Source organism: Pan troglodytes, chromosome 10 (assembly GCF_028858775.2).
Source record: "Pan troglodytes isolate AG18354 chromosome 10, NHGRI_mPanTro3-v2.0_pri, whole genome shotgun sequence".
NCBI classification, from domain to species: Eukaryota; Metazoa; Chordata; class Mammalia; order Primates; family Hominidae; genus Pan; species Pan troglodytes.
In genome coordinates, this window is record NC_072408.2 from 20,870,275 (window position 1) to 20,896,728 (window position 26,454).

The 26,454-nt window shown below is 40.9% G+C and overlaps 1 protein-coding gene across 3 annotated transcripts in view; it reads right to left on the reverse strand.

Annotated features, from left to right (window-relative positions):
- Positions 1-26,454, reverse strand: part of GRIN2B (glutamate ionotropic receptor NMDA type subunit 2B) — a 439,528-nt gene that overhangs the window by 183,673 nt on the left and 229,401 nt on the right. The window lies entirely within an intron of this gene.

Consider the following 26,454-nt stretch of genomic DNA (forward strand, 5'->3'; position numbering starts at 1 on the left):
CTTAGGAGGTGGAGGTTACAGTGAGCCAAAATCACACCACTGCACTCCAGCCTGGACAAAAGAGCAAGACTCTGTCAAAAAAAAGAAAGAAATATATATATATTTATATATTATAAAAATATATATATAAATATATTATATAACATTTACTCAAGCCACATACTATTTCTATTAACTAATTTTTTCTTCTTTTTTATAATTTCATGTATTTTTTTAAATTTACTTTTTTATTTCCATAGGTTTTTGGGGAACACATGGTATTTGGTTACATAAATAAGTTATTTAGTAGTGATTTCTGAGATTTTGGTGCACCCATCACCTGAGCAATGTACCCTGTACCCAATGTGTAGTCTTTTATCCCTCACCCACCTCCCACCCTTTCCCCAAGTCCACAAAAGTCCATTGTGTCATTCTTATGCCTTTGCATCCTCATAGCTTAGCTCCCACTTATAAATGAGAACATACCGTTTGGTTTTCCACTCCTGAGTAAAACTATTAACTAATTAATTATCGGAGCAATCCTTTCACAGAACAGTTATTATCTCCATTTTTTTCAGATGAGGAAACTGAGGCTCAACAAGATTAAATAACTAGTAATGTAATCAAGTTGTGTAAGAAATGGAAAGAACTAGAGCAACCAGAAAGCGGCAGAGCTCAGGATTTGAATATAGGTAAGAGGCTCCAAATTCTGCACTCTTAACCCTAGGGATTGTCTAACCCATTCCCTTCATTTTATAAATAAGGAGAGTAAGACAGAAAGAAACTAAGTGACATATGCCACGACAAGGTAGGGTGTGGACTGCCATGCAAGTCTTCTGATTTCCAGTTTAATGTTTTTGTTGCTATACAACACAGCCTTGGTTCCAGACAACAGTTCTCACGTCTAGTCTATGTTTTCTGGTGGTTTCCCATGAGTTCTTGAATTGATCTGAAGATTTACAATTTCACGAAGGATGTTCATTTTATCAAGGCTGTATAGAAAAAGCACTTGAGATTGTAAGGATTTACACCTGGTCATTTGGGGCTTTAGCATTGGGTGATCCAAATGCTAGCTCTTCCCTCATTAGATGTGACACAGCTTGTTCTTTAACTCTCTGGGAAATCTAGTTGTTATAGCTGAGGGGACCTGCAAATTGTAAGAAATATATAAATCCCGTTATTACAACAATGATGATGATTAGTCCTGTTAAAAGCACAATGTTTTACCCATTATTTCTGCAGAGTTTGTGAAATGGTGACAGGGATAGAGACTCAGATGGTCATTGTTTCTCAAGGTGGGAGGACCTGATGCTGTGATCACTGCTGGGAAGAGGGAAGGCTGTGAGTAAAAGCTAGGAAATGCAAACCATGTTCCTACTTATGCAAACCATGTTCCTACTTATTAACAGCTCTGGATAATAGCTCTGTGGGGTAAAATGTACATCTGTCAATAAAGGAGATACTGTGAGTCATGGAAACCTACCTCTGCATGCACCCCTTCTCCTGGGCATGGATAGCAGGCATCATTGACCCTTTCACTGTAGCTCTTACTGTAGCATTGTGAGTAAAGCTTATGTAAAACTGACCACATTTGGTATTTTGGCTGTTTTCCCAGCCACCTCCATTGTTGGAGATTGAGGGCCCCTCAAGGGCAGAAACCCTGGTCTTTTATTTCTGTATTTACAAAGCCAGTAACATGGTTGGCACTCAGGAAATGGTGGTTGAATAATGAATGAATGCATGATTTTACGACCTCCTCAGATTGCAATCACTTTGCTTTCATTCAGCAGCCCACGACTCAGATTCATGCACTGAGTAGTCCTCCCAGGGTTGTGGTTGGGTAGGACTAACTTTGGAGTATGGGAACCAATAAACTTTTAGGGAGAATGAAAAAGAATATTGAAGGCTAGAAATTTTTTTCAACCAGTTTTAGAGAACCACTGTTTAGTAGTTCTTTAATATTTCATCATCCAGCCACCAAAGGATGCCCACAACTCCCTATACATCAGAATATTTTCCTTATATATGTTTTAAAAATAAGAAATTTGTTTTGTAGGTAATCTGATACCTAAGGAGATACACAGAGAGCTGTAGTTCGGGGCTTCAGAGACGATTTTTAAGACTGGAAGAGAGAAAGGATGGAGAAAAAGGCCAAAGAGGGGAGATGGCAATTCATACCCTCTTTGTGTGTGCTTCAATATCAAAGATTCCTTAATGGCAGGAACCAGGTGTAAACTTGATAGATCTCCCACAGCATCTATCACTGACTGTACACACAGCCAATGCTCAGTGAAAATTAGATGGATGGATGGAAGGATTGGTGGGTGGATGGATGCACAGAGGGAATATAATTTGCTATTGCCAGCATTACCAACAGTCACCTGTAAGTTGTTTTAACTCTAGTCAGAATGCCCAAATAACCTAACAGTTTCATAATGACTTTCTTACTCATTTATTTCCTCTGGACTCTTCTTCACACAGAAGTAATATTCACTTATTTTCTGTTCTTTATTAAATTATTCAAAAGAAACCCTTACCTCCCTCAGCACCCATCCGTAAAACTCTCTACATACACAAGTATCTTCTCACACAAATCACACAGCATAATACAATGGTATTCTCACTTACGGTATTGTGTCTCCATCTGAGAAAGAGATGAAGTCAGAGACAGAGTTAAAGTCTAAGAGGGATGTTTTATTTTTCTGTTTTTTTCTTACTTAGCACTAGCTATCCTGTGCTTTAAACAAAGAAAACAAAATATGCTAACAATAACTTAACATTTATTCCCAGCATGGGAGTGGCGGGGAGGAGGTTAATGTAGATAAGTCCTTGTATACCGCACTATCAATCATAACTCTTTATCACCAATAATGCACTGCCATTCCCACAGCTGCACCCAGCTGTTTGGGTCATCTTTAGTTATGTCCAAACTCATTCTCAGAGTCCTATCTTCCTTCTATCTCTCCTGTTTTTATGTAGCTCTCTGTCTGTCTTAGCTTTTGTATGATGAAGATTTTCAAGGCCAGGTAAGTCTTGGGCTGGGAGTGGCCTGTTCATGGAGAGACAGTCTTGGAGGAGGGTGGAAGGAAGAGTCATTAGGGAGAAAGCTTGGGGAAGATGGAGGCAGAGAATGGAGCCAAATGAATCACCAGAGGAAAGAGAATCACTGGAGAAGTGCAATAGAATATGTAGGAAAGACTGTCTCCCAGATATCTTGCTCATTCGAGAACTTCCAGAAAAGAAATAGCTGAAAGAGATGGAGAATGGGTTTGAAGAAAGTCATACTCTGTTCTGTGAAGGATTCATTTTGCTGCCGAAAGGAAATATCTACAGGAGAAGAGAGAGACAGAAAGAAACCAGGAGTAGGGTGGGCGAGACAAAGAGGAAGCCATATGGGGAGGGGGGTGGGAGGATAAGGGCGAGGAGGAGAGAACATGGCATGCAGTGGGAACACTGTTGGAAACATAAGAACCGCCCCCAGAAACAAAATGCCAGCATCTCTGGGCAAAAAATCTAAATTGTCAGCACATGTATCTTTGCTCTGAGAAATATACACCTATTTTTTTTTTTTTTAATTTCAGGATGAATCCCCATTCCAACATCAGTAAAACACTTCAGACTGAGAGACTCAGATAATTTCCTTCTTCCTATCATGAAGCATCCCCAGGCCACTTCCTCACTGTTCCTCATAAAGGTGCCATCCCCAGGCTGGGGTCCCTTGGCAGGGAAAATTCAGGAACAAGGAATTGCTCAGATTTCATATAGATTTATGTCTTATAAAACTATAATGGAAGAAATCCGTTCGTCTTCAAAAAATGAGAAAAAGAAAATACAATTTTAAATGATTACACTTTCCAAATACAATGTTTTATTCAATTATCAATAATTAATGTCAATATGAGTAGGGATAGCCCAATAAAACAAGCAAAATTAGATACTAATAACCAAACAAACTGACTGTATTTTGGTACTCTTTGTTCCAGGCCCCCTGCTAAGCACTTTGTATACATTCTTATTTAACGAGCACAAAAACAGTACAAAGCCTTTAGTGTTGCCTCCGTTTTTATAGATGAAGAAGCAAGCCCAGAGAGGTTAGGAACCTGGCCATGGTCATTCAGCTAACAAGTATACGGGCCAGGATGTTGAGAGACCCCTGGCATCTAATCACGTGCCAAGGGCCCCAAATCTCATTGTAGGTGATAGTGAGTGTTAAGTTTCTTCCCCACCAAATTTTTCCTACACCTCATAATAGGGGGAAAATGGTTTGAATCTTTCCCTTCCCTTAAATTTCTTCCTTATGCTGTTTATAAAATGATCAAACATTAGGCAACTGAGCAGAATAATTAAAAAACTAAATAATTAATCCCTGATTAATGGTAGTTAAGTGTACAAAAAAAGGGAAATAAAAGGTAAGGTCGGCCCACAAATGCCTGCCCTCTCTACCACATTTGACATGACTGAACCCCTTTCCTTTCTTAAAATGGTTATTTCTTTTGGCTTTAATAACATGTGCACCTATACAGCTGACCACCACAATCCTCCTTTCCTGTCTCCACCAGGCCTGTGTCCTTCACTGAATACTGTGGCTCCTCCTGCCCTGGAACTATACCTGATGTTCAAGGCTCAGTCCATAGCTCACTTTTTTCTAGATACTCTTCTCCTGAGACAACTCAGCTTTTCTCAGCTGGGCCACTGACAGTTGTATCCACTCTATGCTGATAAATTTTAAATCTGTAATTCCACGTTCCAGACTGCATAGCTGTAGGCACTACAAGACATCCTCACTAACGTGTCCAGCCCTCAGTTCAGAATTTGATGCAGCTTCTGTGAAAAGCAAGTTCCCACTCCAACTTCTCAGTTTCCACCAATCTATCATCATCCCTTCAATCTTAAAATCCAAAAGCCATCACACCTGTAATCCCAGCACTTTGGGAGGCTGAGACGGGTGGATCACGAGGTCAGGAGATCGAGACCATCATGGCTAACATGGTGAAACCCCGTGTCCACTAAAAATACAAAAAAAATTAGCTGGGCGTGGTGGTGGGCACCTGTAGTCTCAGCTACTTGGGAGGCTGAGGCAGGAGAATGGCATGAACTCGGGAGGTGGAGCTTGCAGTGAGCCGAGATTGCACCACTGCACTCCAGCCTTGGTGACAGAGTGAGACTCCATCTCAAACAAACAAACAAACAAACAAAAAACAAAAGAAACCAAAAGCCCAGCTTTGACCATTTTGTCCCCTGTATTAGCTCTACAGAGGACATTACTGGATCCTAAAGAAGTGTCCTTCAAAATTATCTTGCAATCCCAATGGCCACCAAAATTCTGGCCCTCATCACCTCACATTTGGGGAATTTGAAAAAGGCCTGACTTGCCTCCCCATCTTGATTTACTCTTTCCCCATTCTCTCATATAGTAATAATGAGATTAATTTTCTTAAAATAACCATTTATCATAACTATTTCATCAAGTGTTTTTTTATGATTACCTTCCAGAGTAAAGTTAAATGACATTAATCTAGCTTTCAGGGTTCTCCATGACCTATTGGTTAATAGTAACACTCATTCAGCCATGGGTAGAGATTCAAGAACTAACTAGGCTGTTTCATAGAGAAAGGATTTAAAACAGAAATACACTAATGGTGCCTAGTTGAACTCATTTACAGAATGAGAGCATGTAAGAGCTAAAATTTAATGTAATGCAACCCTTTACTATTGCATGTTCATTACCACACTTTTTTTTTTTTTGGATGAGAAAACAGATCTGGAGAAAAATAAATGACTTAATTAAGATCACATATTTCCATGCCAACTCCCAATATGGTACCTTTCTGATGATAGCTTGTTGCCTTTCAAAAGAACAACTCTGTTCCACTTGTAAACACCACATTTATCTCCCATGACTTGTTTACAATTCCATTCAGGTCAAGTTGATTCCAATATAACCCTCACATAAATATTCAGTGTCAAGTCCAAATCTTTGTTCATGCTATTATTCCCATTTGAAGAAACCCCCCCTTCCCTCGGGCCTCTGTATTCTACGTTCTTTGAAATCCAGGTCAAGTGTCACTCCAACCCCTCCAAGATGTATCAAGGCTGTAACTTCAGCCGACCTAGACAATATCCCTCTACTATAGCATTTGAATTGTACTATACCAATGTGAGACATGTAATCATATTATTTCATGTTTACTCAACATTTTTGTGTGTGGGGACTTCACTTCTTGACAAAACTCAACTTCTTAAGTGAGCTGGATCATGTCTTTTCTATTGTGTTATCCTTCACAGTGAGTATAGCTCTTTGCAAAGTAGGTACTTTACTGTTTGATGAAAATATAAAGAATCTAAAAATAGAATCTGAAACAAAATCTTAAATAGGTAATCCAAGAGCCCAGAGAAAATCAAGTCCATAGATAAATCAAGCTTAATTTCACAATTAGCTTAAGTTAATTCACTCACTCGACAAGTATATAATGAATGCCTGCACTGAGCTCATTAAAGTGCTAAGCATTAAAATGCAATGGTGAGTGAAACAGACACATCCCTGCCAACGTGGAGCTAACAGTCTAGTTAGAGGAACACACACATATATTAAAAGTTTAACCAGGACTGTAGAGAACATGAAAAGAAGTAAACAGATTTGGGATACATGATTAAAGGAAAGGAGTGAGGGCCAGGAAAGAATAAAAAATAACTTGTGAATTTCTGGTACGTGCAACAGGAAGGATAACCATGCCATTCCCCTGAGTTGGAGAAAACCAGTGGAGGACAAGGTTTATGGGGGTATATCAGGAAAACTCAACCTTGGGCATGCTGAACAATTCCATTAGCAGAACCTATTAGGTAAAAGAAGTTGACCCAAAGCGGTTTAAAGTTTTTTTTTTTTTTGACCTTTACCCTATTCATTGTCATAAACACCCTATACTTCCCCAAAAGTAAAAGCTCTACCAAGTAGGCCTGAGATGAGGAAAGCAGAATCAAGGACTCAGACAGCCCAGAATTGGGTAATTAAACTAACTGGGTAGGTTAGTGTTCGCTGAGGCAAGGAGAATATAAAATAAATCTTTTCAATCAAAGAAAATAAAATCTGGCCTATTTATTTCTCTTTATCAAGTGAATCAAAAGCTTGGCTAAATGAAAAACTAAAACCAATCTAAAAGAGGATGGCTCCTGGTGTTGTATACATCCATGCAAGAGGTAGGCTTGCGTAGAGGCTCTTAATCTTCACTCCCCCTCTGAGACATTGTTGGCTGCTGTATAATATTGTGGTATAAATGAGGCCAGCGTTCTGGATTAAAATCTCTTCAAGCCTCTTCATTGATCACAGGGTTGGAAAGAAACATAGAAGTTCAATACCTCATATAATCAAAAAATCAAAAAACTTTGGAATCAGAAGGACCGTAGGGCTCACGTCTTCTAAATTCTTTCTTTCCAAGTAAGCATCTCTTGTAAGACATTATTTTACAGAGAAGAAAACCAATCAAAGTCTGAAAAGGTAAAATGACTTGCCTGCCTAAGGTAACACAGCAAATTAGTGACAAAGCTGGGAACAGAACCATGCTGTCTTGCTTCTTGCCACTATACCATACAGTCTGGAGGGAAAAGAGAAGGGTCTGCCAAGAGAACAGTTCCTTTCAGAAAGTAATTTGAGATCAACTTGATGATATCTAGGGAGGATAATTTCCATTCTAAGTTTCAATTTGCTAAATGAAGCCCCCATAGGTACTTAATCACATGAGTAAAATGACCGAAATGGTACTTGAAAAATACAAAATTCATAGTAGATGATTTTGTGATATTCAAGATATGGGAAATAGAGCAGCTTGTTATAGAAATCTAGCCACAAGCTAATGAGGATAGTGACTCTGCAGGTGGCAAGAAAGGATGACTTAACTTAGGGGCACTGTGCAGGGTGATGGACGTCTGACTGATGCAGATATAAAAGGAATAAAGAGCAGTGAGGAATCCCTTCCAAGTACGTTACTGATTATAAAGCCCGAGACCATGGGAACGCTTTATGTGCACACAGCAAATGCTGAAAACTAGTTCAAAGCCTAACTGCTTCTGCCAATGAATCCAAAGAGTCATTTTCACACATGAAGACGGCATATTTAATCTTTAAAAATAATAATCAGGTTTTGTACTCCACGTGCACAAACCCAACCTTTTATTTCTTTATGGATTCATTCACATTTTCATTCAATAGAAAATGTTTGTGTCTACTGTGCCATGAATCCTAGGGTGGATACCATAATGATTTTTTTATGTGAACTGTTTGCACATCTATGTGCTATGCCGTAGGTATGAACAAAGGGCTATGGGAGCACAAAGAGAGGAATGACTAATTCTGCCTGGAATCGTCAGAGAAGGCTTCAGAGAGGAGGCAGCACTTGAGTCAGATCTTAAAGGACACCTATGTCCTTCCAGGGAAATTGAAAGAGAGGAGCATCACAAGGAACGGCCTATGCAAATGCATGAAGGGGTAAAAGATTGCCATACTAAGAGAGTGGCCAGTAATGTTATTTGATGTTGTGAGATCACAAGCAGTATATGTTGGCATAAGGTGGGGAGTTGGAGGAGAGGGTAGTTAAATAAGATAAGCCCAATTATGAAGGTTAAGGCCAGATATTCAAAGGTCTTTTATGGCTTGCCAAGAAATGTGGACCACATCCAGTGGATAAAATAAGCCATCAGAGATTTGTGAGGAAATTAGGTTTCTGCTCTAGATATCCAATTCTTTATTATTTGCAGCACACGGAAATCTTATTTGAGCCAATAAAACATGGTTACAACTTCTTTCTCATACCCAACTTGATTTGAGAAAGACTACTATAGCTACTTTGAAGTCTTCAATGATAATGTTTCCATCTAAAAAAGTGCAGACATGAAGGTGATAGGTTTCTTATCATCCAATGCAATGACTAGACATCAGCTTCCTGGAAGATGCTTGTTGGGTCTTTGTCATGCCTTTGAAATTGATATCTGGTCAAGCCTTGGGTCTCATTCCTTTGTGAAGGAAAGCATACTGTATTTGAGAAATTTTAAGCATATACTCCTACAAGGAGTCAACCTCCTTTTCCCTGAATTAAATTCATAAAAGCAGGGTTTTCATTGTCTCATGGCATAATGCTGCTATGTTAAGGCAGACTGCTCTCCTGTCATGATGCTGCTGCTTTTTCAGCAGAATCTCAATAGTATCAGAATGGGCCAATGCAATGCATGCTGGACCAACAGGGCTCTGCTTAGGGGACTAAGCACCTGGGCATTACAGGATCACGCCCTAATCTTATTTATTTCCGAAATCCCTCCTTCTCATCAGATATATCCTGTTCCTTTATGTCTCCTGTCAATTTCTTATAGACATATTTCCCTGCTGCTTACCAATAACCAGAATGACTGATACGACAGCTGGGACAACCGAGTGTGGAGAAGTAGGATCCTTTCCCAGGGTTCGGAAGGAATGGAAGACAGGATTTTTTTTTTTTTTGGAAAAAAATAACCTCAATCTGAAGCACGTGTCACTGCCAGGGCTGACAGACATAGCATGTGTGTCCTTTACACAGGATTCACAAGATTTCCAAGGCTGAATTGAATGCTGGGCTTGCTTGCTTTTCCCACTTCTCACTTTTACCTTTGCAATAGAAATAGAAAAAGAAAAATTTCTCAGTTTCCTTGACACTGAGAAACATGAACTATCATCTCCCATAGAAAAGCGGCGGGGGGCGGGGGGTGGCGGCGGGAATAAACAGGTGGCCACTGAACTCCTGGATGTACCCTCAGCTCCTCTGCTCCTCCAGGACAGCATATGGCATTTCTAGGTCACCCTTAAAGTATGGCAGCCAGTGCAGTCAGGCACTCTGGGCAGATTAACTATGGTGCCTTTTCCTCTCCCTTTCTGGTTCTCAAGACAACACCAAATAGCCAGGATGAAATGAGATTGACATCACTTCAGGCAAGATGGAAACAATGACAACCAAGGAAAGGAAACCCCTGTCAAGTGCAAGGAACGTTAATAACGGACACAGACTCTTGCCCACTAAAATTCCCAGGTCTTAAATTGTTTGAGGATGCAATGTAGTAGCTACATCTCATTTCACCCATCCTTAACCTCAAATGCAGAACTCAGTATTGCTTTGTGTGTCCGTGATATGAAATCCAGAAAAACCTCTATTTACTTTCAAATTAAAAAAAAGCCAGCTAAACACATAATCCCACTTACACTATCAGTCATTGTTCATATGGAAAACAAGGATTTAGCTGTCTACGTAAGATATTTGCAATCAAACCTTGAGAAGCCAGGTCAATATTAGAACATGCAATATATGGCCAGGCCAATCATGCCTGTAATCCCAGCACTTTGGGAGGCCGAGGCGGGCGGATCACCTGAGGTCAGGAGTTCAAGACCATCCTGGCTAACATGGTGAAACCCCATTTCTACTAAAAATGCAAAGAATTAGCCGGGCATGGTGGTGCGTGCCTGTAGCGCCTATAATCCCAGCAACTTGGGAGGCTGAGGCAGGAGAATAGCTTGGACCTGGCAGGCAGAGGTTACAATGAGCAGAGATTGCACCATTGCACTGCAGCTTGGGCAACAAGAGAGAAACTCCATCTCAAAAAAAAAAAAAAAAAAAAAAAAAGAGGAAGAAGAAAAAGAACATGCAATATACAATATAATAAATTCCTTGTCAAGCCCAAAAGAGGAACATGCATTATGTGGCAATTAATAAATGCTTCTTAATAGTTATTAGTTCTTCTCTCATATTACACTTATGGGGAAGAGACTCCAGAAAGCTCATATAATATCTTTTTTTTTTTTTTTTTTTTGAGATGGAGTCTCTCTCTATTGCCCAGGCTGGAGTGCAGTGGCGCTTTCTCGGCTCACTGCAAGCTCCGCCTCCCAGGTTCACACCATTCTCCTGCCTCAGCCTCCTGAGTAGCTGGGACTACAGGCACCTGCCACCACCCCTGGCTAATTTTCTGTATTTTTAGTAGAGACGGGGTTTCACTGTGTTAGCCAGGATGGCCTCAATCTCCTGACCTTGTGATCTGCCTGCCTCAGCCTCCCAAAGTGCTGGGATTACAGGCTTGAACCACTGTGCCCGGCTGAAAGTTCATATATCTTAAATGTGAAATCTGAAGTTTGGAGAACAGGCACTCTAGATTGATTTCTTCCTGCTCATTCCACAAAACTCAAGTCCGATGACCTTAAGGACGTGATACAAAATGGTGTCTGTTCATCCAGGCACCTTTGTGATAAATGCTAGAGAGATAGCTGGATGAGTGGAAGAAAGGGGTTGAAGCCAATGATAAAAATTACCTACTAATCTCCTACTTGTTAAGTGTACCTGGAGGTTCTGCCATGGTTCTTTTCTCAGAAATCATAAAGCACTTTAACAATAGTAATAAGCATTTCTTTCTCCTCTTCTTCTTATTCCTTTAGACAAACATAAAGTTTCCAAGTGTTTAATCAGATAGATTACATTACCCTACCCATAATTCTGAAAAATTATGTTCTTTCTTAATACAGTTTCAAAGCTATACCTTGGCCTTGCTTGTCCACAGTAGACATTGCCAAGATTGGGCTCGGTCAGAACCACAAAAATGCCACACATTACGCATCCACCTACAAACCCTTTCCAGAACATCATCAAGCCCATCTCAACTGGTTCCCCTGAAGGAGGACTCTCCCAGCCTCCAGGAGAAACACTGTAAGATAAAGACAGCCCACCATTTCTTTTCTTATCTTGGCACTTACCCTGTGTCTTATTCTAAACACTGCTTTTCCTTTTATCTGCAGTACCTCAGAAAGCCATTTCATTAAATATAATAACAGTGTAGTAATACAAAGAACATCACTTTCTAGTGCTAATAACTTTCATTTTTAAAACCACTTGTGTACTCCAAAATTTAGCAAAGCATCAATTTCTCATCAAGGCCAGTCGACACATCAAATTTGAAACTTCAAAGTTCTGTTTCTTTTGGGTTTATAATCTATGTACAGAGGAATTGAAATGCTGTTTAAAGTCAAATTTGTTTTGATGCTCATGTTGCCAGTTTTACTGATGAAAACTCATCCCTCTGCATAAAATAGACTCATGAAGTACCAGCAACAGGAACAGAAACCAAATTAGGAAATCATGACCACCTGCAAGAGGATCACCATGATGAAATGTTCATATCCTGTACCCTTTCCAATTTTGAAGTTCATAGCACCAATGGAAATCACAGTCTTCAGACTAGTCAGGAAAGAATGAAAGGAAGGAATTCTTTCAAGAGCACCAAGTTCAAATGCATGTGAATGCTATCATTGCATTTTACCCTATTCTGATAACCGAGGTAAAAAAAAAAAAAATGACAGGAGAGTGGAGAACAGTGATTTACAACTCCTGGCTGCCCTTAGGAATCAACCTGGATGCTTTTAATACACGTCTGTTCCCAGGCCCTTAGCCTCTTCCAGGGCAGCTACATCAGAATGTGTGCTGGGTGGGGGCTTGGGGTCTGTATACAGTTTCTTAAAGCCTCTCAGGAAATTTTAACATGCAGTCATGACTGAGAAGCACTGACACAAGGAACTCAAAACACAGGAAACTGAAAACATGGTGAAGACAGCACGGGAGGAAGTCAGCACGTCAATACATCCCTGAGGCTGTTGAGTCAGTATCAGTTGATACACTTTAGAAGACTCTTGTATCTGAAAAAGAAAAATGTGGCTGGGTGTGGTGGCTCAGGCCTGTAATCCCAGCACTTTGGGAGGCCAAGACAGGCACATCACCTGAGGTCAGGAGTTCGAGACCAGCCTAACCAACATGGAAAAACCCTGTCTCTACTAAAAATACAAAATTAGTCGGGCATGGTGGTGCATGCTACCCAGCTACTTGGGAGGCTGAGGCAGGAGAATCGCTGAACCTAGGAGGCGGAGGTTGTGGTGAGCTGAGATTGCACCATTGCACTCCAGCCTGGGCAACAAGAGTGAGACTCCGTCTCAAAAAAAAAAAAAAAAAAAAAGAAGAAAAGAAAAAAAAAAGCTAACTTCTGATGATCCTAACCAACCTATTTTACTGGGATTACTTTATTCATCATTACTGCCTCTACCACATAGCTTCCCTGCCACTGCTCTCTACTGTTCACCAAATGTTTGGGGAATGCAGGTCTCTCCTGGCCAGTGAGATGGTGAACACCTGGGCTGTTCCCCACAGTTCTGAGCACTCAGTAGGTACTCCCTGGTGTAATACTTGTGGCTGATGAGAAAGATTCTGAAAAAAAATAGCTGATTGCATGGAGAATGGTTCTAAACACACAAGTGTTCAACTTGGCTAAGGTGGTTAATTTTGGAACTGGGCTGAATGTTCGGGGAAGGAAGCGCATCCCTAAGGATTGAGCCACTAGAGGCCGCTCTGAGCCAGATTCTCACTAAATCATGCTATGAAGAGGAATCACATCAAAGGGAAAAGGAACGCTGCTGAGTAGCACCGGGAGTCATGGCAACACCATGGTTCCTATTTTTAAACTTAGTGAGTGAGCCCACAAAGTGCGGGTGTATGCACGTGGGGGAAGGGGACTCTGGTCTATTTCCAAAGAATATTCTTTCACGAAGTTTTGAGTTTGCAGGTGGCCAATAAACTGAGACAATGAGATTAGAGAATCAAACTAGAATCAGCTATATTGGAATGGTTCCTTTCTCCTGAACTCCACTCTCTTAGTCTCTATCAGAAAGGATCCTCCATGGCCTTGGATCAGAGGTACCAGGAAATTCGTGATGGTTTTCACTAACATTCTGAAATTCTTCGTTCCTGAAGCTCATTCTGCTAGTCTTTTAGGCAATTCACTTTATATTTCAAGAAAAATAAGTCTAAACAGCAAACTAAAAGCATCTGTGCACACTCCACTCCTTGTGAAGACACTCAGATGAATGCTATGTATTGTCTGTATTCCCGGCATCCGGCACAGGGTTCAGTACATACAGAATACGGGGTCCACATTCCTACTGGATGTGTCACTCAGTGAATTAAGAGTGAATGTAATTTTGCAAAGTGCAGAAAAGTGGGCCCCACATGTCCCATTTCTTTCATTTCTAATAGCATTTTCTTTTTTTTTTTTTTTAACTTTTCTCCAATCTCCAGCTGAATACAAGGCTTAAACAAATCCAAACTTATCTGACCTGTCAAAAATGAATAGTGGTACTGGAGGACATTTGTAAATCATGGCAGAGGCCAAGGTCTTGTTTTGTTCTATTGCATGTCCCTGACAGTATTTTCAATGCATCTGTAATCTCCCTGAACCTTGGCAGGTTGTAGACCAGAAAGTCTCCACCCGCTTCAGTTCCAAGGATTTTTCAGGTATGCAAAGACTACAAGTTGTTGTTTTTTCCTCTATGGGTTAAAGGATTTGGGAATAGGATAAGAAAAAATAATCCTCCTTCCCATTAGGAAAAGGGAGGTATCAGCAAGATCAGAGCAAGACCAGCAAGTAGAGATGGGCACACTTCAGGACAGAGAGTGAGATGAGCAGGTTCAGTGTAGGAAGTCTTTACCATGTGTGTCCTGGATGCCACTCCCAGGCTGATTCTGGATTTATCATGGTCTAGTCTTTAGGGCAAGAAATAGCAGAGAATCCAAGAAAGTAAACTATTTTTTTATTTTATTTTATTTTATTTTATTTTATTTTATTTTATTTTATTGCGATGGAGTCTCACTCTGTGAGTGCAGTGGTGTGATCTCGGCTCACTGCAACTCCACCTCCCGGGTTCAAGCAATTCTCTGCCTCAGCCTCCCAAGTAGCTGGGATTACAGGCATCCGCCACCACGCCCGGCTAATTTTTTTTGTATTTTTAGTAGAGACAGGGTTTCACTATCTTGCCCAGGCTGGTCTTGAACTCCTGACCTCATGATCCACCCACCTTGGCCTCCCAAAGTGCTGGGATTACAGGCGTGAGCCACCGCGCCCAGCCAGGAAACTCTTTATTACCAAACCACCCTGTCCCACAGGTTAATGATATGTTTATATACATGTGAGTCATGCCTAATTCACTCAACCTCTTTAGCAAAGGACATAGAAAGATGAACAACCTGGGGCAAAGTACGCCTGGAATTCATAAAAATTTGAGTTTGAAACACAAAGTAAGCAAAAGTCTTAATCTTTCTGGATCTCAGGGGGTTTGGGGTTTTTTGTTGTTGCTTTTGTTTTATTTTTTTGAGACAGGGTCTTGCTCTTTCACCCAGGCTGGAGTGCAGTGGCATGATCATGGCTCGCTGCAGCCTCTATCTTCCTGGGCCCAAGTGATTCTCACCTAAGCTTCCCAGGTTGCTGGGACTACAGGTGCATGCCACCATGCCTGGCTAATTTAATATTTCTGTATTTTATAAAGATGGGGTTTTTGCCATGTTGCCCAAGCTGGTCTCAAGTGATCTACCTGCCTCAGCCTCCCAAGGTGCTGAAATTACAGGTGTGAGCCACCTCACTCAGGCAATCTCAGTTTCTTTATTTAAAAATTGTAGGCAATCATATCCCTGTGCAATACTTCTAAGCTTAAATTATGCTATATAAAGCCCTTGGCACATAGTATTCACTCAATAATCTTTTTTAAAAATAAATTTTCTAAATTGCTGAAGCTTAGTATTTTAAAGTACAGGCTTTTTCTTGATTATAGGAAGCATTTTAATGGAAAATTTCAGAAAGGCATTACAGAGTTCTCTGACTTTTTATACCTAAGATAATCAATATAATTTAAGCTCTTATTGATGACTTAACAATGACTATGCTTTTTTGCTATACAGGGATTTTTATGCGGGGTATATGCTTTCTGGGGTGTAGATGACATTTCTCCCCAAATGGTGTTATACAACTCTGCTTTTCAAGGTTTTCTGCTGGGTTTTTCTAATATCTTCCACTCTTTTCCATTCTGTTATTTATTAATGCTGTTGGTTTGCCTATCTGATCCTCATCGTCATGTCTGTTATACCTAAGCTATTGTTATCTAGGAAATCATATAAACAAATATCTCAAAGTTGTCTACCAAAGATATGGCCTTGGCCCTCTCTCACTAGTTAACAGAACTTTGTTTTTTGTTTTTGAGACAGAGTCTCACCCTGTTGCCGAGGCTGGAGTACAGTGGCATGATCTCGGCTCACTGAAACCTCCACCTCCCAGGTTCAAGTGATTCTGTTATCCCAGCCTCTCAAGTAGCTAGGATTACAGATGTACACCACCACACCTGGTTAATTTTTGTATTTTTAGTAGAAATGGAGTTTCACCATGTTGGCCAGGCTGGTCTCAACCCCCTGACCTCTGGTAATCTGCCTGCCTCGTCCTCCCAAAGTGCTGGGATTATAGGCATGAGCCACTGTGCCCGGCTTAGAACTTTGATTTTTAACTGGGCACATTACTGCCCAGGTTAAAAACTAAACTAAGCTATATTTCCCAATTTTCCTTGCTGCTAGTGTGGCCATTGACTGATTTCCAACCAGCAGACTATAAGCAAAGTGTGGAACTTCAGGGGAATTTCCTAAACAGGGAAACGATTTAGCTTCCTTCCTTTCTAACTTCAATCTGCTGCTTGAAACTGGAGTTCCAGCAGCCATCTTAGGCATGGGGATGAAGGACATACCCAGTGGATGAAAGAGTGGAAAGCTAGCAGGCATCTGAGTCCTGATGACATGCAGCTGTCATCCCAGCTCTGGACAGACCACCTAACTATGCTCACGTATCTCATTTAAACTGGGTTACTGGGACTCCACACCATAGATAACCCAACTGCCCACAAGCTTCTTAGAAGTATGTGTAAAATTAGAGTAAACGTGCTTTGAGCGACACTCTGTATGACAAGAAACAGCAGTCATTTTAGGGCAAGAGTTTTGTGTCAGGGATTTTAGCTCAGAGCCCTTTTCTGCTTTCTTCATGACTGTTGGTTATGTTCTAGATACATCAGGTTGTTGAATATGTGACCTCTTGTCCTTTAGGTAAAAAAGCCAAGTCTCCATGTGAACACATGTGAGCACATGTGACAGAAGTGAGGACAATGACCCCATGTAGCCTGTGGAGTCCACTATTTTGAGTCATAGTCTCTAATATGCACACACATACACACACACACCTTGTCCTCTATAGTCAATAATGAGGGAAATTTGACACATTATTAAGATCTGTGTAATAGTGAACTGTAATATAATAATGCTCTATTGTGCTGTTTTTGCCTAAACAAAAGTGCCTGAAAGATTTGTTTTCAAGCAGGGGAGGAAGAAAGTCAGTGGGAGTGTCTGGAAATACCTCTGAGAAAACAAAAAGGAAGCAAGTATGTGAGGTTTCTCTGTTGAAGTCCGCAGCCAATCCTTGCAGTGAATAAAAGAAGCCTTCACATGTTTGTTATAATGATTTAGTGAGACGATATACAAGATTATCTGTATGAAAATCCTCACTTTAATCATCATCATTATTAGCCATGATGATGAACAACGAAATTTTTGATCATTGGGTTTTTTGTCTAACACTAAATGTATTTTGACACCTATCTCCATCTGGACCCCATCTATAATCTCTTTTGGAAAAGTGTGAAAAGGACCACTTACAATGAATACCATATTGTCACAGGGTGGTTTCCATGGCTATTCCTGTTGCTTGTCAGAGGAGAACTTAACTTTAGAAAAAGAAGATTCATTTATAGGCTCATCAACAATTTATAAAACCACTTGACTACTAGGTTTCCCTCCTTCGCCCAAACAATAAATGTGCTAGGGATATTTAGTGACCATCCTTACAGCCGTCAAGACTTTAACAATGGAATCAGATTGGAAGGAAATATTTACTTGATATTCATCAGAGCTAATTCCAGGCAAGCCATTTTTTAAGAATTCCTCCCAACTTCTATCCCATATTCAACCTTTCTCATGTAATCATCTAAATAGTCTCAGCAATAGAAAGAATTAGAGAAATGTAACATATAAAAGTGTTTTATCCAGTTTTCTTAATTCTCTCTTCACTTGACAAATGCAAATATACGTAAATAGGTGCTGTCTGGATGAGGAATACATGCACACATGAATACGAGTGTGTGCGTGCAAGAATTCCACAGGCGGTCATTTATGAACATAGAAAGGTAAAGGCAAGAAAGGTTTTAAAAGCTTTAAATGAAAGCTGGCTAAAGAAGAGAGGGGCAGCAAAAGATCAATGAACAAAACACGCAATAAAGAAAGAGACAGAAAAGAATAAAGAAAGACAGAGGGTGGGGTGTGGAGCAGTAATGAATGAGGGAAAGAAAAGGCCTGGGCATTGAGGGAAGCTGTAGGCAGCCCCCGGCCGGCTGCTGCTGCTGGAAGCTGGACAAGAGGGAACAGATTTCAGCAGCGGGAAGCCCTAATCTGTCAGCAGCAGTTCCTTCATGTGTGACCAGCCAGCTCAGCTTGGAGACTGGTGCCAGTCTGGGCGAGCTAACCCCACCATGTCCTCCCGGAAGAGGACGCGCCACCAAAAATTTCTGAAAGCCGAGGGAAGGTTCTCTTGCTAGCTCCTGCCACATATCTTCCTTGGCTTCTCCCGTGCCCTATCTACAGTGCTGTTCAGATCCCTCAGTAGTCATCCTAAATGCCCTGCTTCTTCCAAATCCTTATCGGCCACATCAGATCCTGGAGAATTTTCTCCAGGACATGACCACCTATGCATCCCTGACAGCACCATTTGAGAGGAAACAAAGAGAAAGACTCAAAGCATTATCTATTTAAATTGTGCAAGATCTCATGTCGATATAAAAGCCACACAACCATCTCTGCTCTCGGGAAGCTCATGTTAGTTAAGCTGACCTTGCACAGCTGTGGTCCAGCCCTCACTCAGGCTTCCAGTCCACGTCTGTAACCAGAAATGACAGCACTCCAGCTTTCTGGCAACTCATTCCCATCCTTACCCCCACCCAGGCAGCCTTTATCCTCTGGTGGGAAGAGAGAGCAGATGGAGAAATGACTCCCACTCAATTCCTAAATAATACCAGCTTCAATTCCCATTAACTGTGAATTTGCATCCTTGTCTAGGTAAGAACCAAGGGAGCAAGAGCCTTGGGGACGTTGGCAGGCCAGGGCAAAGGTTAACAGCAAAGTCCTGGCTGCCTGCCAGCCCTTCTGAGGACATGGCCAAGCAGTGGAGAGGCAGCATGCTCTAGCAAAGAGCACCGCTCCTGCCATCAGGACACCTGGCTTCTGTGCCTGCCCAGCCTCCAACAGAGGAGTGACCGCTCTGAGACTGTTTTCACATATGTAAATTCCATCCTACCATCTATTCATTAAGAAGACATGCATTGAAAGCGTTGGATTAGATGAGCACTAAAGACTCTTCCAGCTCTAATGCTTTGATGCTAAGGAAAGCTGAGCTTTCTTTAAAGCTTCCTTAATGTGCTGCACAGTGAGGGGCTGAAATCCAGGACCCCTAAGGCAGATCAGGTCAGTCTGGCATCACACAGCCTGAGCTGGGGATCCCTGGGCCTCGGCTTCCTTAAAAACATATAAAATGAGAATAATGATTCCTGTCTTTTCATTCCTGCTTTTTAATCTGATAAATATTTATCAATTGCCTACTTATCAGGCACTGTGCTGAGAATACAAAGGTTAAAAAAAATACCTTGCTCTCATTGAGCATGAATTCTACTGGGAGGAGGGAGACAACAAAGTATTTTAAAATATAATTTATACAGTATATCAGATATGTGCTATGTCAAAAAATAAAGCAGGAGAAAGGGACAGAGAGTGCTTGGGAGGGTGGGGAATACAAGTTGCCCTTTTAAACAGAGTAATCAGGGAATGTCTCTCGAGGACATTTGCATCAGGATTTTTGCAGGGATCAAATTAGGTAACTGCACAGCGCTGGGGATGCAGTAAGTACTCAAAAAGGCAACTAACGATGGAGTTCATAACTTTCGCAGCCTGGCTGACAACTGGGGCTGATTTAAATATATACCTATGACCCGCTTTTTAACCCATGCCATTGTCACCAACCCACGTCCTTTCTGAGGCAGAATCTGTTTTCAGAATGAGGCTTGTCTGCTTTCTCCACTGAGAGCCATTACCCTTCTCGGGTTTGCTTCTGCCTTCAAGACCATCCTATTCCTTCCCATAGACCATATTCCATCTGTATCTTCTTCCCCTGCACAGATGTGCATTCTCCACCCCACTCACTGTCCTCAGTTAAATGTAACTCTTTCCCCACTCACTCACCCTCTGTATCCCCTGCCCTCTCCTCTAAATCACACTAATTTTTTAAAGGAGTGATACAGTTTGGATGTTTGTCCCCCCCAAATCCCATGTTGAAATGAGACCCCAATGCTGGAGATTGAGCCAGTGGGAGGTGTTTGTGTCACAGACGTGGATCTCTCATGAATGGCTTAATGCCCTGCCCATGGTCATGAGTGAGTTCTCACTCTATTAATTCATGTGAGAGCTGGTTATTTGAAGAGACTGGCACTTCCTCCCCTCACTCTCCTGCTTTCTCTCTCACCATGTCACATGCCGGCCCCCCTCCACCTTCCACCATGAGTGGAAGTTTCCTGAGGCCCTGACCAGAAGCAGATGCTGGCACTGTGCCTCTTGTACAGCCTGCAAAACTGTGAGCCAAATAAACTTCTTTATAAATTATCCAGCCTTTAGTATTCCTTTAGAGCAATGCAGAATGGACTATAGGAATCCATTTTGGACTTTATCGAAATGCAAAAAGGAGGAAGGCGAAGAGAAAAATAAAAGGGGGGGGAAGAGAAAGAGGAAGAATAACAAAAAAGAGACAAAGAAGAAAAACACCACCTATATTACGGGTGAGTTTTAAATCTTAGAAGTCAGCCGCGGAATTAGTGATTAAGGAAAGAATACTGTAGGGGGTCTCAGTGTTAAAAATGCTTGAAAATGCCTTTCACAAGTTTGACTTCAGGGAGAAGAAGCAACAATCATTTACTGAAATGACCATCTATATGTCCGATATGAGGAATGTGAAAGACTAGAGGAAAACAGAAGAGTTTGAATCGTCCTCCCATTCAATGATTGTTCCGTACACAGCTAACACATGCGTTGTTATGCCTGAACTACAATAAGCATTGAATGTATCTTTTAGGATAGTTATTAGGTTCTTCAATTATCTTTCCCAACTTATATATCCTTTTACACTACTGAGCAGATAAAGTCATTCCCTCCCTCTATATACAGGTGTGTGTCATTTTACTAAACATTTTGCATTAAAATGTGCATTTTTGTGCATATACATAAAAATGTAGCTTTCCTTAGACTCTGGCGCACTTCTTTAATAAGATGAAAAGCCACTGTGCCAGCTATACCGCTTATTACTATGCATTCATGTAACCTTTTGGTTGTTTCACTGTAAATTAGATTATGTGAAGTGAACCTATAACATGTGTTTGCCTTACCATAAATCTGCCTGTGCTGGCACTCATCGAACATTTAATAACAAATAAAAGATGGGTAATGACCAAGCAGCTCTTGCCCATAATGCCTAAAAACTAATTGACTCAATTCCTCATTTTTTTTTAACCTTTCAGCACTTTCCAGGCCAAGAGTCAAATGAGGATCCCATGAGAACAATCTGGCTCATACATTGGTTCCAAAGATGGGGAATTTGCCTCAAGGTTGTAGGAAGATTGAGCTTATCACAGCTCTTTCATTAAGAACCTAACAAAGTACTTTTTTTCACATCAGTTATTCAAAGTCACTCTTCCCGATCCCTCAAAGGCTGGGCCAGGACGACCCAGCCTTTTAAGATGGCAACTTTCACTGAGAAAGAAGAATTTAGGGAAGGAGGAAACAAATGTTGAGTAGAAAAACTAAAGACACTGGGGAAAAGTAATTAGGCAAGATTCATAAGAGGTTTGCTATATTAAGATCCATCTATCTCAAATAGCATCCGTTCTTTCTACAAGTTCCAAAAGTAGCTCTGTATGAAGAGAAGCAGCGGGCTCTCAGGACAGAAAGAGAGCACAGAGGTATGTGGCAGGTGTACCATCACGTGAGTGACAGAAACAGACCATCAGAGATTACAGAGTACATGGAGAAGGAAAATAACCACTAACTGCTCCTTGGAGAAATGACAAATGAAAAATGTAGACGGGTGCCTCCTAATAACTCACAATTTCTTCCCAGCTCAGGGGAATGAAGATGGGTTTGGAAAACTTACCTAATCATTTTCTAAACATTTTCAGATCATCTGGTACCAAAAGGTTTTTAGACTTTTCTCAGGAACCAAGAAAATTCTTCCCTTAGAGAATATATAGCATAAGAAATTCTCCAGCTCTTTCAATCAAATAAAGTTATCAGTTGGAATAAAACTCTCTTAGCATGTCTTCGGCTACAGTATAGGGCATTGTACTATATTTATTACTAAGGCACAAATGAATGCTATGAAGTTCCAACAGAAAATTAATTTTTATATGTATTCAAAGTAGGGTTGCCAGATTTAGCAAATAAAACTACAAGAGCCCCATGAAATCTGAATTTCAGATAAATAACAAATATTCATTTGGTATAAATATGTCCCATGCAATATTTAGTATTGACTTGTGCTAACAAAATTATTCATTGTTTATCTGAAATTCAAATTTAACTTGGCTTAAGTATTTTTCTTGCAACCCTGGCAAAATGCCTCCTCCAGGCAACCCAGAATCTATCTGGAGATAATCACTAAGTCTATAACAGGCCAAGCTTCAAGGAGTTAAGAAGTTATCGGTGAGGAATTTGGATTAACACCTGATAAGTAATGTTCATTTGATAGTGAATTGAAATAGTGCATTTAAGGATCCTCCCTGAGAAGGATTTTATGCCATAAAAATACATTCTTCCTCTGGTAACTAACAAGTGAATCACTTCAAATACATGTCTCTCTTTGGGATTCAGGTATATCATATAACCTCTTCTCTCCATCCCCTAAGTGTAGACTTAGGAACTTTCCCCACGTGGAAAGAAAGCTGTAATCCGGATAGGTGTGCATGAGACCTGTACCTCCCCCTACAATGCTTCTAGCAGGGAAAGGGGCCTATGAATGCTATTGTCTTTTCAGAAGGTGAGAGGAGAAGCCACTTTCCTAACCCTACATCCCTAGTGTCATGCTGGGGCTGGGCCACTCCCAGAAATCTCCCAGAGAGCCTTCCTCCCTACTGCAGTTGCTGAGAGGAGAATAGCAGGCCAAAGGAAAAGTCATCCTTATAAAACAACCAGCCATTTGCAGCAATTTTATTTGCAAAGATTTCCTGCTGTGGCTAAATGGTGTGGCTGCTTGGTTTGTTATTTAAAAGAGTGACCCTAGTGAGACCAGAGCTCTGAAGGGGTGGAGAGTCTGATTTCAGAGCAGGGTAAGTAGGAGGAGCTTGAACTGAATGTGCCTAATTGATTCCACTGCTGCTTTTGAGCGTGCTGTGCCTGGTGATAAAACTGCAGACTTGGGGCTAACTCTATAAACCCTGTTAGTCAACACCAATCCTTTCTGGATCCTGATAGGAAACTATACTAAAATATTCTCAAGACAGGCAGGGATTACATTCAAGAACCAGAAGAAGATGTATTTGGATGGAGAGGAAGGAAGAGAAAGACAATGGAGATAAGGGAAGAATGGAGGTGTATGGACAAGGGAGACATCCAAGAGATGTCCAGCGGGCAGGCAGGTGCAGAACCCAAGTAAAGGCAGGGAACTGGGGCAGTTTGCAGAGGAAATGCTTTAGTGGAGAAGTAGGTAGGTAAATCTGAAGACACTTCTTAAGCTGTACATTTGGGAAATCAAGTGAAGCTGGACTCCCTCTCTCTCTCAGTCTCTCTGCTCTACACTGGTGCCTGAGGAATTGATGAATAATAATCCTTATTCCCTGTAGGACTGCTACACTGGAAAAGACGGATGTGGGCCTCTAGGACTGAGTAGGGCCACCTTCCTGGGTGGCCACACGGGAGCATCTCAGGCCTCAGAGGGATGGCAACAAAGGTTAAAACCAATTGCGATTTCAGAGATATGTGGTTAGAAACCAGGCTTCAGAGATGACATTTACATTGTAATGTAACATAAGCCAAGCAGGAAATAATAATATCTGCAGATCATTGTTTACCCAGCAGAAGTTTTAAGTTAAAAGTAGGCATTCCTGGGCCATATTTATGAGCTTTAAGGTAACATTCACTTGATTTCTTCGTGTTGTTGGGCAGATGTTTTAGTCTCAGTAGTCCTTCACTGTTAGCTTTGGTTTTAATTAGCAAACATTTGGGAAAATAATCTGAATCAGATTTGAATTTAACATGAAAAGCAGTGGGAGGAAAACCAAAGCTACAGAACTGAATCAACAGTACATTTTTCAAGGGAATCTTTATTATCTTGCAAGAACAGAGCAGAACGGGAAGGCTTCTGCAGAGCAGGTGTGCACTGAGTCTTGGAGGGCATCATTCACTTCCGGGTGCCATGCACTGTGCAGGAAATGGGGTCAGAGAAATGAGTGCTATGGGAAGGTCACTACTCTCACAGAGCTCACAGGGAAGGGAGATAATACAGCATGCAATTGCCACAGTTTGAAGAGTGGCTTTATCTGAAAAGTACAAGATGTAGTGAAGGCATATAATACAGTAATCTTATTCTGAAGCTCAGGAAAGACTTCCCAGCAGAAGTAATGCCAAGACTGAAGCCTGAGGAATCTGACAAATGAAGAGCATGAGGCAGGTAAGGGAACATCAGCACCTGTGTTTGGTGGGAAGGGGCACGCTGGAGAGTAAGTTTAAGACAGAGAGAGGAAAGAGCTGGAAGCAAGAGAGAGCATGGTGTTTCTGAAGAACTAAGTTCAGTGTTGCAGGAAGGTAGCGTGCAAGGCAGAGAAAAGCATGAGAGAATTTTGGAAAGATAGGCAGGGCCCATGAGGCTGAAGTCTTTATAAACCATATTAAGGAGAATGGACCTCATTAAAGGAGCAATGAAAAGCCTCTGAAAGGTATTAAGCAAGAGAATGATGAAATCACATTTTTAATTTTGATCACCCTGGCTGCAATGTAAATTGAAAAGCAGCAGAACTTGGAGGAGGAAGATCATGTAAGAAGCCCTGTAGTAATGCACGTGAGAAAAAATGGACTGGGATGTTGTAGGAGAGATGAAAACAAGAACGGCATTCCAGAGGTATGGGGAGACTAAAATCCGGGGCAAACAGTACTATTGACTATGAGGTGTCAGGGATGTGGAACCAAGGGCATCTAGGAAATTTTTATTTTAGGTAACTTTGTAATAGAATACATCATTGACAGGCAGTGCAGATTTGGCTAGGAGAGGGTGGGAGACTAGTGGGAGAAGAGATAGAAGTTGAGCTTTGGATACTGTGAGTTCGAAGTGCCCATGGAATCCAAAGAAACATATCTGGCCACAGCTAAGAATACAAATTTAGAGCTCAAGGGAGAGGTTGCAACCAGAGATGTCACTTTGGAAAATATACAGACATTAATTGTATCCTTGGGAATGGATGAGAAAGGAAGAGGGTCTAGAACCCCAAGAAGTGCCCATATTTAAGGGATGCATAAAACAGGAGTGTGCTAAGGAGCCCCAGATGGAACTGGAATAGAAGGAAACCAGAGAGGTAGAAGAAAAACCAAGACAATCTGTACCAAGCAAGGGGCAATACCTAGGGATGATGGAAAGAGGAACCTCTAGAGAGTTGATGGTGGAAGAATATCAAGATTGGATCACAGATATAACTACTGTGAACCTGGTTTGAGTTTCAACCCTGAATTGAAGCTGTACTCTACAGACTGCAGTCCAGCTCCCTGCTAGAATTTACCCACTCAACCTCCACTATATGTTTTTTAACATCCCAAGTACACCTTTTAATATTTTATTTATTAAGGTAGATAGTGAGTACCTGAGTATGCATTCAGTTTTTCTGAATACCTTTCTGTACATCTTAATACAATTAAAAATAATTTCAAATGGATGTCCAAAACATTGTTGAATGAAAGAAATCAAGCTATTGAACAGCAAGTATACTTATATTTCCATATATGTAACATTGTGTATTTATGTCCACATAAATGTACATGCATAGAGAGATATCTAGAAAGATGTTCACGAATTATTTCTACAATGATTATCTCCAATTAGTTGGATTTAAGATCACTTTTATTTCTAAAACACACTTCTTTATGTTCTATTTAGTTTGAATTTTTATAATGTACTTACATAGAAGTTTTATACAAATAATAAAACCACGAAAGTATAGTATAGAATCTTCTACCCCGCAGAGTCATTTAATACCCCACGGAGGATGCACTGCAGTCATGGCTGGGTTATGCAAGGTGAGGGCTTGCTAAACAAACCAGACTAAAAGTAACTATAAAAGCCACCTCTATAGCAGCATCCTCACCCTTAAAGGCAGAGGCTGGAGAAGGAAGAGACAAAAACCAAGCCTGTTTCTTTAAAGAAAGAATATCCTTCATATGACTACAGATCCGCATAACCTGTTCTTCAATCTTACTACAATACAGCAATATTCCAAAGGTAAGT